This window comes from Lepidochelys kempii, chromosome 7 (assembly GCF_965140285.1).
Source record: "Lepidochelys kempii isolate rLepKem1 chromosome 7, rLepKem1.hap1, whole genome shotgun sequence".
Lineage (NCBI taxonomy): Eukaryota > Metazoa > Chordata > Testudines > Cheloniidae > Lepidochelys > Lepidochelys kempii.
The window spans coordinates 87,353,149-87,366,205 of NC_136386.1; the positions used below are offsets into that span (position 1 = coordinate 87,353,149).

A 13,057-nucleotide genomic window follows, 5' to 3' on the forward strand; every position below is an offset into this window, starting at 1 on the left:
AAGAACCCGGGGGTGTGGTAGGAATAGATTGGGATAAGGATCCATAGGGAGGGACTGGGATCTTGGGGGAGCCACTGTATGAGTGGGGCAGGGGGGATTGAGAGTGAAAGGGAGAATGGACAAGGAGTTGGGGCCAGGGGGGAGAGAGAGACCATAACTGGGTGTGCAAAGAGACTGGGACAAGCCTGTGTGAAGAATGAAATCAGGTGGCTGGGGTTGGGGGAGAAGAGATGGAAGGCTGAGATTGGTTTGGCAAGGAGATTAGGATAAGGACCTGGGGGTGGAGGGCACGACTGGGAGGAGGAGGAAAGACAGAGATCACCTGAGGTGTCCAGTGTGGGTGACAAGAGCTGGGGTAGGAGACTGGAAGGGAGGAAAGTATGAGATCAGAGGAGGAACTGGGTGGTGGAGACTGGGGTGAGGAATGGAGGGAAGGGAACTAAGACTGGGAAAAGGTGGGAAGACTAGGACTAGCTAGCCAAAGTGACTGGGGTGAGGAGCCTGGAGATGCAGGAGAGATGCTGGACAGAGAATGTGCCCAAGAGACAGGAGTGAGGCATGGACAGATTGGAAGGAACAGGAGCAAAAGGGGGTCAGGATTGGAGGGGACAGGAGCAGAAGTATGTACACCCACTGGAGCACATTTCCTTCATAATCTGAAATGGAATCTAAGAAGATTCCTGAGTGTCAACTTTCTTCTGTCTGCAAAATATGTGAAACACACTGACAAAGTGTCCTATCTCCCTTTAGTGCTGGTTCACACAAAGGATGACAACACTACTATGATTTACTCTGTTATGTCAAGTAGCTGAGATCTGTGTATTGCATGGGGTTCTCAAACTGGAGGTTGGTACACCTCAGGGGGTCATGAGGTTATTACGGGGGGAGGGGGGGGTCGCAAACTGTCAGCCTCCATCGCAAACCCTGCTTCACCTCCAGTATTTATAATGGTGTTAAATATATTAAAATGTGTTTTTAATTTATAAGAAGGGTCACACTCAGAGGCTTGCTATGTGAAAGAGGTCACCAGTACAAAAGTTTGAGAACCACTGGTGTATTGGATTTAAAAGTTCCAACCCTGCTGATGAGGCATGTCGGGTGTCAGGATGATGCCACATGATGTAATTTCTGGGGGTTTTTTCAGTTTTCTTTTTTAAAAAAACATAGGAAATTGCACACAGAAACCCTACATTGAAATAACATTAACGGTTGCAAAGTCAAGCACTCAAAAGTTAGGAATGGCCAGAAAAAAAAGGTTTCCCCTGGGCTAGCAAAATCAATTTTCTATGCTCCATGTTAGCTCCCAATTTCTGATGCAGAGAACATTTACTGGATATATATGTCAGTGTTCTCTCCTAATCTGTTCTAAAAGGCTAAAATATATTGCATTGAATAATGAAAGTAGCTGACATTTTCTGTTGATTAATCATAGCACAGAAGGATTGTGTTACAAGGAATAATATGAATACATATATTTTTCTTTTTGTTAATTAACAAAATTACATATCCCACCAGTTATCTCCACACTCTCACTATGTACCCATTTCTGGTTTTCTACTGTTTGCAATTTTTGCCTTACAGAGGCTTGAAAAATCATGACACTCATAATATGAACTTTAATTTATTAGAACTCAAACTAATTACTGGTTTACTTAAAAATCCTCAGAAAATTCAAACTTTACTCTGCGATTATGTGATGAAGATTTAGGGTTGATTTAAAAAAAAAATTTGAGGCATTCAGATTGCTAATGAAAATTTTACCATCTCCAGTAAAGTTAGCAGAGGCAGAGTTAAAATAAGCATTGAAGAAAATTATCAACCTGATACAATAGTTGACATGGAGCCAGTGGTTGGATTCAATGTGGGTAATGTGACCAGACTGACAGACAAGGAAGCTGACAAACAATTCAACGTCAATAATGGTTTTGAGTTAAATGCATTCATAAGCATTAATTATTTTGAGTAACTTTCCCCAAATCTGGCACTTCTAAAGCGGCAGGGACAGAGTTAGTAAGTTTGATCTTGGGCACCTATCATACTTCTTCACAGAAATGGATGCAATCAGCATTAAAAACGAAGCATGCCACTTAACTCCCCACAGTATTCTAAATACTTTGTTCTTATTCTGCAATATGTTGTGGCCTTTGCAATGCACAGTAAAGACTAGTTTCTAAAATTGTGAATTGACAGTGAGTTTTTTTAATTTATAAACATAATGGTACCTTTCCTCAAATCAAGTGCTAACAGTCAAGGCCCTGGTCCTGCCAAGCATTTTTCACTCAAATAATACATCCGGATCACTGAGTGGAACTGCTTATATGATTAATACCTGCTAATGTGGAGAATTTCTTGACGTATTTATGTCCCTCAAGATGTACATTCCTAGGGGCTAGAGATTGGCACATTTTGTAGGGCTCCCCCTACCTATCAAAATGTGGAATCCCAGATTACATTGCCAGAAATTAAGGTCTGAACCAGCATATTTTGAAGAAGGGCATCTTTTGACATGACACATTCTTCCCTAAAGTTTGATGGGTAAGTCCAATCATTTCCCACATGGCATTTAGGGATAGACTGATGATAGGAAAATGAAATTGGCAGTTTATACACTTCAATCTGGATTTTGAATCACTACTTGTTCTCCCTGTCTTTTGACTGACGTTTCCTTTTTCATGTCATGAAGTATGTTGCTACTACTGCTGCATGCCAAATACAGTGCACTTAAACAGTCTCCTTTGCCGCTGTGTTGCTGCTTAGATAAACTGATGAGAATGGAGTAGCAAAATCATTCTGAAATAGCTTTCAGAATCATTACTTTACATTAATATCAGCATTATTTGACCTAATACATATTTGCCATCAGCCTCTAACAAATAGTGCTTCGAATTAGAAAGGAAATGTTTGTATAAAGGTAGCACTACTAGCTAATTGTTATTGGTTTTAGTTTCAAAGGTGCCTTCATGAGAAGGTTTTCTAAAGCACAAATAGCGACAGCAGCCAAATAAACTAATTAGCAATGCAGGTATCGCTTGGGGGTATGAAACACTTGTAGATTTAGGTTATTGGCTCATCAAGTATGTGCATGAGAGAGGAAAAAACAGCCCTTATCTTTCCCAGTGTAGAATTTTAGTTTCTGAACTCTGGCTTTTTACGGTTTGCTCCAGATCGCATTTCAGATGTTTTACTGATTTCCACCTAACTTGAAACATTGCAGTATTAAGCAGACGGGTGACTTGGAGACATAAAGCCGGGAAGCAGTGTCAAAATCCTCTACAATGCATTAGTGACTCTCTCCTTCGGTAGGATACAGGAGATCTACACGGCGCTGATGGTAATACCCTCCCCTCTGACGGTATGTACCACAGTGATGTGCGGCATGAGCAATGAGCTGAGACTATCTGGCTTGTTTCCTGAGCGATCTTCCCCTGTACGCGCTAGATAGCAAGGAGCGAGGGCTTTTTCCCTTCCTCAGCCTTGCAACGCACGGGCTGTGTGTTACTCCCAGGCTGCGCTGCACCAGGAGCCCGCTGCTTCCCAGAGCCGCCTCCTTGCAGCCCGGCTCTTGCCATCCGCCCGAGCTCTTGACGGACGTGGGTCCCCCTCTGCGTCTCTGCCGAGGTGCGGCTCTGCGCGCTTCACCTGTCAGGAAGGCTGACGCGCCCCTGCCCCGCAGCCCGCGCCCACTGGCGGCTCGGCCGGCTCCTCCACCGCCACCTTCCCGCCGGGCTCGCAGGCGGCGGCGGCGGCGGCAGCGCCCCGCGCCCCCCTCTCCCGCCCCCCACGCGCGCTCGCACCGCCGCGGTGTTTCCCCCTCTCCGGTTCCCTCTCGAACATCAAAGTTTTCCTCCCTCCTCCGAGCCCCCTCCCCGCCCCCGAGCCCTTATTACTGCGCAGCCGGTGCACAGAGGGCTGGCAGCGCGGCCAGCAGATGCCAGCGATTAGCGGCGGGAGAAGCGGCAGCGCCTCGCCGGCTCCCCGCGCTGACTCTGCCCGCTGAGGCCCCGGGGAGTCCAGGGCAGCTTCCCCTGGAGTAGGAAGACGGGGACTGAGCGGCGGCCAGGCGCGACCCAGCAGCCGGGCTTGGAACCGTGCGGGGCTTGGAGCGGCAGCGCGGCTGGGGCTCCGCGGAGGTGGCTCGGTCGGGGCTGCGAGGTAAGGACCTGCGAGGCTGGGGAGCCGGGGCTTCTCTCCCCACTGCATGTCGCCGGCAGGTGGCGGGAGCAGCAGCAGCCGCGTCCTGCCCGCCCGAGGGGACCGCGGCGCCAAACGCCCCCCCTTCACCCCGGGCTGTGCGCCCCGCTCCGCGCCGGCCACCCTGCCCGCGGCTGCCGGGCTGTAATGTTAAACACCGCCGCCCGTCAGGCTGCGGCTTGGCTGGTACTGAGCATGCGCCTACCCAGTGAGCATGCTCACTAGCACCTGCTGAAGCCGCTCCCCGGACGCTGCCCTTACCTGGGCTTGCAATATGAGCCGGGGCGGGGGGTAAAAAGTGGCAGCGGAGCAAAGCGGACGAGAGGGACGGGCAGAGTCTCTGCAGGGCGGAGACTGACTGCACGGGGGGGTCAAACAGCTGGAGGCAGGGAAAGGAGCGAGCCAAGAGGTAGGGGTCAGAGCAGGGGGGCAAATCCGCGGATAGGGAGAGGCAGGGGGTAACAGTCACCCAGATGGGATGAGCCTTCTGCAGTGGCTGCAAAATGGGGAGTCGAGGGCTGAGAGCCTTCTGCACGCAATCTCTTCGGGACGGTGCAGTTTAGCACCAGCTTCCAAGGGCTGTCTTCTTAAAGGCACGGTGCATCCCAAAGCCTAGACAAGGCAGCTCTTCCCTATCCGATAGGATGCATTGAGCTGCTAAAGGAGATTTGATTCAGTGCAATATTTTACGGATGTCACCCCCCTTCCAAAATTATAATAGTCAGACGTGTTTTTAGTGTTTAAAAGAATCCTTTGTCATTTTATATGACTGCATAAAGCTTCATAATGGTTCACAATTTTGTTTTAGCTGCTGTTCTGATTGCCTGGGTTAGACTGCCTTTTTCTTGTAATCCACTGTGAATGTAGTTTCATTCCTTTAAATTATTTACCTTTTAAAATGTAATTTTTCATTACTCTTAGCACTTCATCATTTACCTTCATTAACACTGTGCAGATGGATGTCATTGTTCTATTTAATTCATTTTAAGATTGAAAATATTAATAATAGTAGCTTCAGCAATCACATCTCACAGTGTTTCTAATATAGCACTTCCTATTTGTATTGTGACACTAGTTTTTAATTCTAGATTTTTTTGTTGCTTTTTTTAAATATACAAGTTTATTCTTGCATCTTATGTGACTTTAAAGCTGACTGATTTTCCTGGTTTGGTATCAGAACTTCTTTAGTTTCCTTTGATCCACCAATGGGGATTGCCTTTGGCAAGTGTTGTTTTGCCTCTCTCTCCAACACCTTTCTGCTTTTTCATGTCACCATCTGTGTATAGAGTTTGGTTCCCAAATATTCATCATAGGTCAGATTTTTAAAGCATGAAAGCATCCAAAAATCCCACTAGTTGCCTAAATACCTTTAAAAATCTGACCCAAGGGGCACTATACTGTAGTGTAGGAAATCTTTCTCAAAGGAAAATTTATACTGTAATTTTACTGAACAGAGGTATATGATCCTGAGACATAATGACAACCAGAAATATTCAAAAATCATGAATTTTACACCAGAAAGTAATGAAAGTAAAATAAATAAATACGTTTGGGGTTCTTTTAATTTGCCTTTTGTTTCTGAGCCTTTAGGGTGCACTAGTTTCATACATTTTCAGATACCTTTCCCAAAGAATCCATTTATCTAAAACATTTGTACATTGCGATAACATTCCATACCGTTTTGGGCTTCCAGTAATGTGGGATTTTCCCCTCTCCCTTTGTCACTGAAAACTTATTAAAACCCCTTATTTGTGTAAGTAATTCCCCATCCTGCAAACACTGAACTGAACACTTTACTCTTTGATTACTTCATTTATTGCATGCATTAGTGTTGATTTTTTTACTGAATTGTTTATACTTCTAGTTGCATATTTTAATTTCCTAGCCTTTTTATGTATGCTATGTGTTTTGTTCTGATACATTTCAATGATGATCTTCATTCTGACAAGTATACTGTTCTGTACTGCCAAAACCAATGACTGTGAAGATGAATTATCCTGTTACTCCTTTGCATTGGTTGCAGTTGTGCACCCACCTTATAGCAGTTTAATCTACACACATATCCCTGGTTTGCTTATGAGAATGTCATGGGGGACTGTGTCAAACCTTACTAAAATCAAGATATATCACATCTACTGCTTCTCTCTCCTGCCATTAACCCTGTCAAAGAAGGAAATTAGTTTGGGTTGGTATGATTTGTTCTTGACTGATCCATGCTAACTATTCCTTAAAATCAGATTATCTTCTGTGTATTTACAAATTGATTGCTTAATAATTTGTTCCAGTATCTTTCCAGGTATCAAAGTTAGGATGACTGGTCTTTAATTCCCAAGTCCTCTTTGTTCCTCTTTATAGAGACTTAGGGCTAGATTCACAAAGTTTAGGTGCGTACATCCCAATTTGAGGCTCAGCTGCAATCCCCGAAATTTTTACCAAACCATTTAGGCACATAAACTCACTGGGTGCCTACATTTTCAGAGTAAAATTTCTTTAGGTGCTGAAGCTTCTGCCTCTAAGATTTATGCTACTGCCTTATTCTAGGTATCTGGATGCCTAAATCCCATCTAAACCCCAGAGTGATTCATAAACTAGGGAAGATGGGGGTGGAGATAAAATTATTCTCACATGTGGGACCCAATATGATAGGTGATCTTAGAGGCTGCTATGGGATTGGGTCCCATTCAAAATGTAGCTGGAGGAAGACATAGGTCACCATCCACCTTATAAGTTCCAGCCTAGTACAGTAGTTAGAGCACTTGCCTGGGATATAGGAGAACCAGCTTTAATTCCCTCTTGGCAGGGGGAGGATTTGAACAGGGGTTTCCCCCAACCCAGATGAGTGCTCTAAACACTGGGCTAGAAGTTACAGGCGGGTACCACTCCCACCCTGGCTGTTTTTGTATGGAGTTAGGCACCTGCTTAACTCATTCATATGATGGCACCTAAGCTATTTTACTCCAGGAGAGGTTCCCATTCGTGGATCACAAGGCAGAGCTAGATGCTTATCTGCAGCTGGGACTTAGGCACTGAACTCTGTGACAGGTGGGCCTTAGACAAACCTTTCTGGTCAGTATCTCCTATTGGCTGTTTTAGGCAGCTCCCTGCCCATATGCTAGCTTTTGTTGATCCCACTCTGAGGCATCCCTCCCCATTCATTGTATAGGAAGTTTAAGCACCTAACTCAGGATTAGTGAATTGTGGTGGTGTTCCTGTGACATTCTTGGTTCCTGGAATCTAGATGATGTGATAACTGGGTGTTGCAATTCCTATGTCCCCTTTGTGAGTCTAGCCCTTAAGTTTCTTCCTCACTGCTAAGAAAGGCAATTTTTGTTTAACGTGGGGTGGCTGAAGTGTGGAAACTACTCTGAGGTAAAAACACAGTGAGGACAAAAAGAAAAGGAGTACTTGTGGCACCTTAGAGACTAACCAATTTATTTGAGCATGAGCTTTCGTGAGCTACAGCTCACTTCCTCAGATGCATATCGTGGAAACTGCAGCAGACTTTATATATACACAGAGAATATGAAACAATACCTCCTCCCACCCCACTGTCCTGCTGGTAATAGCTTATCTAAAGTGATCATCAGGTTGGGCCATTTCCAGCACAAATCCAGGTTTTCTCACCCTCCACCCCCCCACACAAATTCACTCTCCTGCTGGTGATAGCCCATCCAAAGTGACAACTCTTTACACAATGTGCATGATAATCAAGTTGGGCCACCTCCTGCACAAATCCAGGTTTTCTCACATCCCCCCCACCCCCATACACACACAAACTCACTCTCCTGCTGGCAATAGCTCATCCAAACTGACCACTCTCCAAGTTTAAATCAAGTTAAACCAGAACATCTGGGGGGGGGGGTAGGAAAAAACAAGAGGAAATAGGCTACCTTGCATAATGACTTAGCCACTCCCAGTCTCTATTTAAGCCTAAATTAATAGTATCCAATTTGCAAATGAATTCCAATTCAGCAGTTTCTCGCTGGAGTCTGGATTTGAAGTTTTTTTGTTTTAAGATAGCGACCTTCATGTCTGTGATTGCGTGACCAGAGTGAGGACAAAGACACTTCAGTTTTAGCAGTGAGGAAAAGGCCTGAGAAAATTTCTCTAGGTTAATAGCAGAAGGCAATATGCTTATATGATTGTGCCAAAGTAGAGGAGTGCAAATTTTGTTACGAAAACTTGATCAATATGTATAACAATGACAGGGTGGAGTCTGTCTAAGGAACAATGGTAGATTTTCTGCCTAATTGCTTGTACTTAAAATGTATTCCTAAGTATTTCATGTACTGTTTACAATGCTTTACACTCATTTCAGAGTTTTGTGTACACTAAATGTTTGTTTGCTATAGGCCATACAATTTCTAATCTACAATGGAAGTAGACTAATAAAGAAAAAAATACCTTCTTTTAGGGTTTTGTATAAAATAGCCCTGCAATTTAACTCTTTAGAATGCTTTTCCAAATTACAAAAATACCCATCTTTGTGTCCAGTTTTAAAATTTCACAATTGTGTCCCTAACCATCACAATTAGCTACCCTGGACCAGAGGATTTAGGAGTAGCAAATCGTGACATACGCACTCCCATTCAAACAATTTGATACTCATACCCCTGGATTAGGGGGGTGGAAAGGCGGGAGATAGCAAATAATGTCACGTAACCCTCCATTCACCTTGCTACCCCTAGACCAGAGGTGGGAGATGGCTAGGCCTAGCAAATTGTGACAGGTGTACCCCTCCATCAAAATTCGCTGTCAGCAAATTGTGTCAGGATGGCAAAAAAAGAACACCCATAGAAGTTAGTATCTCCTACCAGTGCGTGCCAATTGAATACCTCTCAAAGCTGATTGCAGATGGTTTTAGATAAGATCATCAAAGTTGGGTTGGGAGGGAAAATGAGGCTGAATGAATGCCAAGAGGAGCATCCTGTGCCTCAAATGCGATAATTTATGCATTTGGGTAACTGCATTTTCACCCCTTAAACGTTGCCTTTTCCCAGAGAGATTTTGTTGTGACTTGCTGCGTATGCTACTTGTTAATGCAAAATTCCTTTTGCAGTTTCTTCAAGTATAATATGGACAACTTTAAAACTACCTATGCTAAGAAAGTTTTTCAGTGCATGGGGGATTGGGCCCGTTTCCTCAGTTTCCAATGAGGAAAGAAATGCCTGGTTCCAATCTTGTCTCAGATTTTTAATCCCCTCCTTCAGCAGTGGGAGGCAGGTGGGTAAAATGCTACAGGGAGACGATACTGAAACTCAGCAGCTGTGCTGTGGGTGTTTTGATTTTCCTCCACTTGAACATTAACTAAGAAAAGAACTTGCTAGGGTGATAGAGTCCCACAATTTTGCAGATGGTCTTTCTGGATTAAGGACAAGCCCGATCCATCTCCTCTCAATAGGCAGTGCATAAACAGTGGAATACACGCACACACACACACAAAGCTGAATTTGCTTAAAGGACTGGTGGAAGAGAAGCAATGTCTGGGCTTTAATATTTGCATATGGCAATCATCGAAATAAATGAACCGGTTAGTATTCCCATCTTGTAATACTTGGTGTGGTAGAAAGGCTGCTGTTACATTTCATTTCCCATTCCGATTTTATTTGTGGGAGTAGAATAATGCTGGATAGGTTATCTGCTGTCTGCTCACATGTGCCTTCTCTTCATATCTCAGGGCATCCTGCAAAGAAGAGAGCAGGGAGGGGAGCTCACCTTTGATATTGATTCATCTTTTAATATTATTAAAAGAGTAAATCGCAGTGAGAAACCCTTCCAGGCTTGGGAGGTAATGGATGTGTTTCATGCTCGGGGCTGTAACTTCTGTGCTGCTGCAGGGTGACCTTTTCCCTTGGACTCCTGGTCAGTGATCTGACACTTTAGTAGTCAGTGGTTTGCGCCTTGCGTGCAGATCATCCTTCCACTTGCATGTTGGACCTCTGCATTTCAAATCTTGGTGCTAACTAGTGAAGTCCATCAGAAAGCCAGCACTGTGGGTAACTTGCAACGTTATTCATCGTCTCCAGGCAAGTACTCAAGGCTTGTCCTGGGAAGAGCAAATGCCAAACTATAGGGGCTGGGGAAGGGGCATGGTTAGTGGGGTGCTGTACTGGGCATTTGCTAGGGGAAGCAGATTGAAGTTTAGAGCACCTGCTCTCCTCGCTGTTGAGTAGCCATTACTAACAGGTGTGTGTATTTTAAAACATAGTTTAATGTGCAAGGTTTTGTTAGACATTCTCTGAATCCATTTTTTATTTAGCTTACTATATTTAAAAAACAACCCCGCCCTCTTCTAAAACAGAAGCCAGCAACCTCTGTTCCCTATGGGAAAGGTGTATTGTTAAAAGTGATGGCTAATAAAAATTTGCCCTTCAGTTGTCCTATTTCTTTGGAAGACATGTAACAGGTAAGATGACACACTCTTTGGAGATCGGATAGGAGTGAATGGGATGAATAAATAATATTTCACCCTTAACTGAGAATATTTTTGGGTTTTGATAGTCAGAAGCAGAAATTTGGGATTTACACCCCCCTTCCCCAGATTGTGTGTTACAAGTAAGTAAATATTTTCAAGACTACACCCCAACCTGGAAATAAATGAAAACTGTTTCTGTCCTGCATGCCTACTAAGTACAGCTCTCTTAAAAGGTGGTATCTTTTCCTAGGTCCTAGCAGGGTAAAATCTGCACAGTTGGTCAGTCACATCATTTAAATAAAGTGCTTTGGTAATGGCATGAAGACACTTCTTCATAATGCTGCAGCGGCAGAAGCCATGCTTGGGTTATATACATAGCACAGCATGTACAGTAAGGGTCTTAATTCCATTATATTTTTATTTTTTGGCAAATTTTAGAGCTGTATGAAATATAAACTGAAAGATGTTCCTCCCTGATTAGGGATATTCCCATTTGTACACAGCCTCAATCCTTATGCTGTTGATATTGATAACCCCACTTATGCCACCCTCTGGAAGGTATGGCGGCTGAAGTTCACTAATTACTTAAGCAATTTTAAAGAGGGAGTACATAGCCTAACAAGTGTTTAAATTAGTTGTCTGAGGAATTGGATTACAGTTTGTCAAATTGTTCTGCTACGCAAAACCCGATGTTTAATGAGTACATTGTATCATTATGCTTTTATTAAAAATATAATTTAACCGTTGCAACTTTTTAATGGAGATTAGATCTTGTTTTTTTGTGACTATTTCTTTGCCTTTTAAAATAATTGTAAAATAAGAAAATCCCCAAATCCCACAAAAAACAAAATAAAACCTGTCTCTTTGAAAGAGAGGTGCTGATATGAAATCAAATGTATTTTGTAAATGCAGGTTCTCGGTCAATTTCTTATGTATGTATTTGGCTGTTGATAACATCTACTAAGTGTGCAATACATGTAGTTAAGCTGTGTGAGTTGCTTAAAAAAAAAGTCATGCTTTTACTCACTGCTTTGTTTAACCCCTGGATATTCTGAAGTCACTTCATTCAGTTTAGTGGGGAAATACCAATTAACAACAGCTGTGATTCTGGCCCAATATATTGTCTTTGAATGGCTGGAAGCCTCCGTTCCAATGTGGTATAGGTTCTGGGCCAAATGCTGTTCATGTAAGCAGTCTCATTAATTTCATCTGGTCAGTTTGTGAGAATAAAGTAAGTAGAATTTAGCCCCAGATTTGAAAAGGAATGTGGTTCTGAGGTGGTTCAAAGAGTTGATTGTATGTGGCGGACAACATGTGTGACTCCTGTATGTTTTATCTGAGCAATAGCTACAAAGAACATGGACAAAAAGGAAATTAATGTATGCATTTCTAAAAGGAGAAGACTTTCAGACTTAGGGGTAGATCTTTCAAGTTTCCCTAAGGCCTGATCCCAATGGATGTTTTTCTGTTAACTTCAGTAGGCTTTGAGTGAGGGTGTGGGTGAATCTCCTAGGAGGGGCAGAAAGGAAAATAACTTGGTGCTTTCACAAAAGGGGCAAGTTTGAATTCTTATCCTCACAGTTCAGCAGCCATACATAATTTTGCACATTTGGCTAGTTAGGACAGAGGGTTGTAGGTCACCATAGCACCAGGAGTAGAGTACTTGTAAACTTGTATGGATATGCTTACTTGGAACTTAAAAATATGCTTTATAGTTGTTCTAGTCTGTCATTTGGCATTCAATTTATAAGCACGAAAATCTGAAAATAAGAAAAATAATCTGGAAGCAAATTTCAGTTTTAGGAATAAGACTAGAGTAAAACTGGCTAGTTTGGCAAACCAAACCTTTTTAGCCCTACAAATTAACTATGGATTTTCTGTTCCATAAAAATCAGAAAACTCCAAGCAAAGGTGAAACAAATCTTAGAGAAACTTGCCAGTTTTGTGTCTGAAATTACTAGTTTTCCTGGGTTCAGATTTTGGTGTGAAAGTATTTCAAAGCTCTAAGTCAAGGTGCAGTGGTGAAATGAGTAGAAATCCATTTCACATGTACTTAGTTCTTAAATTAAACAGTCAGATGAAGTCAGTGTAGTTACTCAGATTTGCACCAGTTGGTAAGTGAGATTCGATCTGGGCCAAAGGTTTTCTGCTTAATCAGTTTTCCACTGAAAATTTTTATGATTTTCTTTATAAACCCTGGAAAACAGTAGTAATAGTGGAAATGCTTATTTCTCAAAGATCTGTAATCATAACTGCCTGTTAAAATAAAAATAACTGATTAAAGGGAAACAAAAAAACAAAAACAAAACCCCTCGAAGGTATGTATATATTCATTTTGCTACTACTAAAGCATTTTATATTGTATACTTATTAGCATGACATTAATTGGGGGAAATAATCCCTGAATCCTTAAAAACTGCTAGGAATTCAACATAGCTAGGCTTAAAAAAA

The 13,057-nt window shown here is 42.7% G+C and overlaps 1 protein-coding gene across 6 annotated transcripts in view; it reads left to right on the forward strand.

Annotated features, from left to right (window-relative positions):
- The first annotated feature begins 3,920 nt into the window (after positions 1 to 3,920).
- PCDH15 (protocadherin related 15) overlaps positions 3,921 to 13,057 on the forward strand; it is a 1,335,873-nt gene continuing 1,326,736 nt past the window's right edge. For all 6 annotated transcript variants that reach the window (XM_073353680.2, XM_073353679.2, XM_073353690.2 and 3 more), the window contains exon 1: positions 3,921 to 4,152. The gene's annotated coding sequence lies outside the window, so the exon portion shown is untranslated. The remainder of the gene's footprint in view (positions 4,153 to 13,057) is intronic.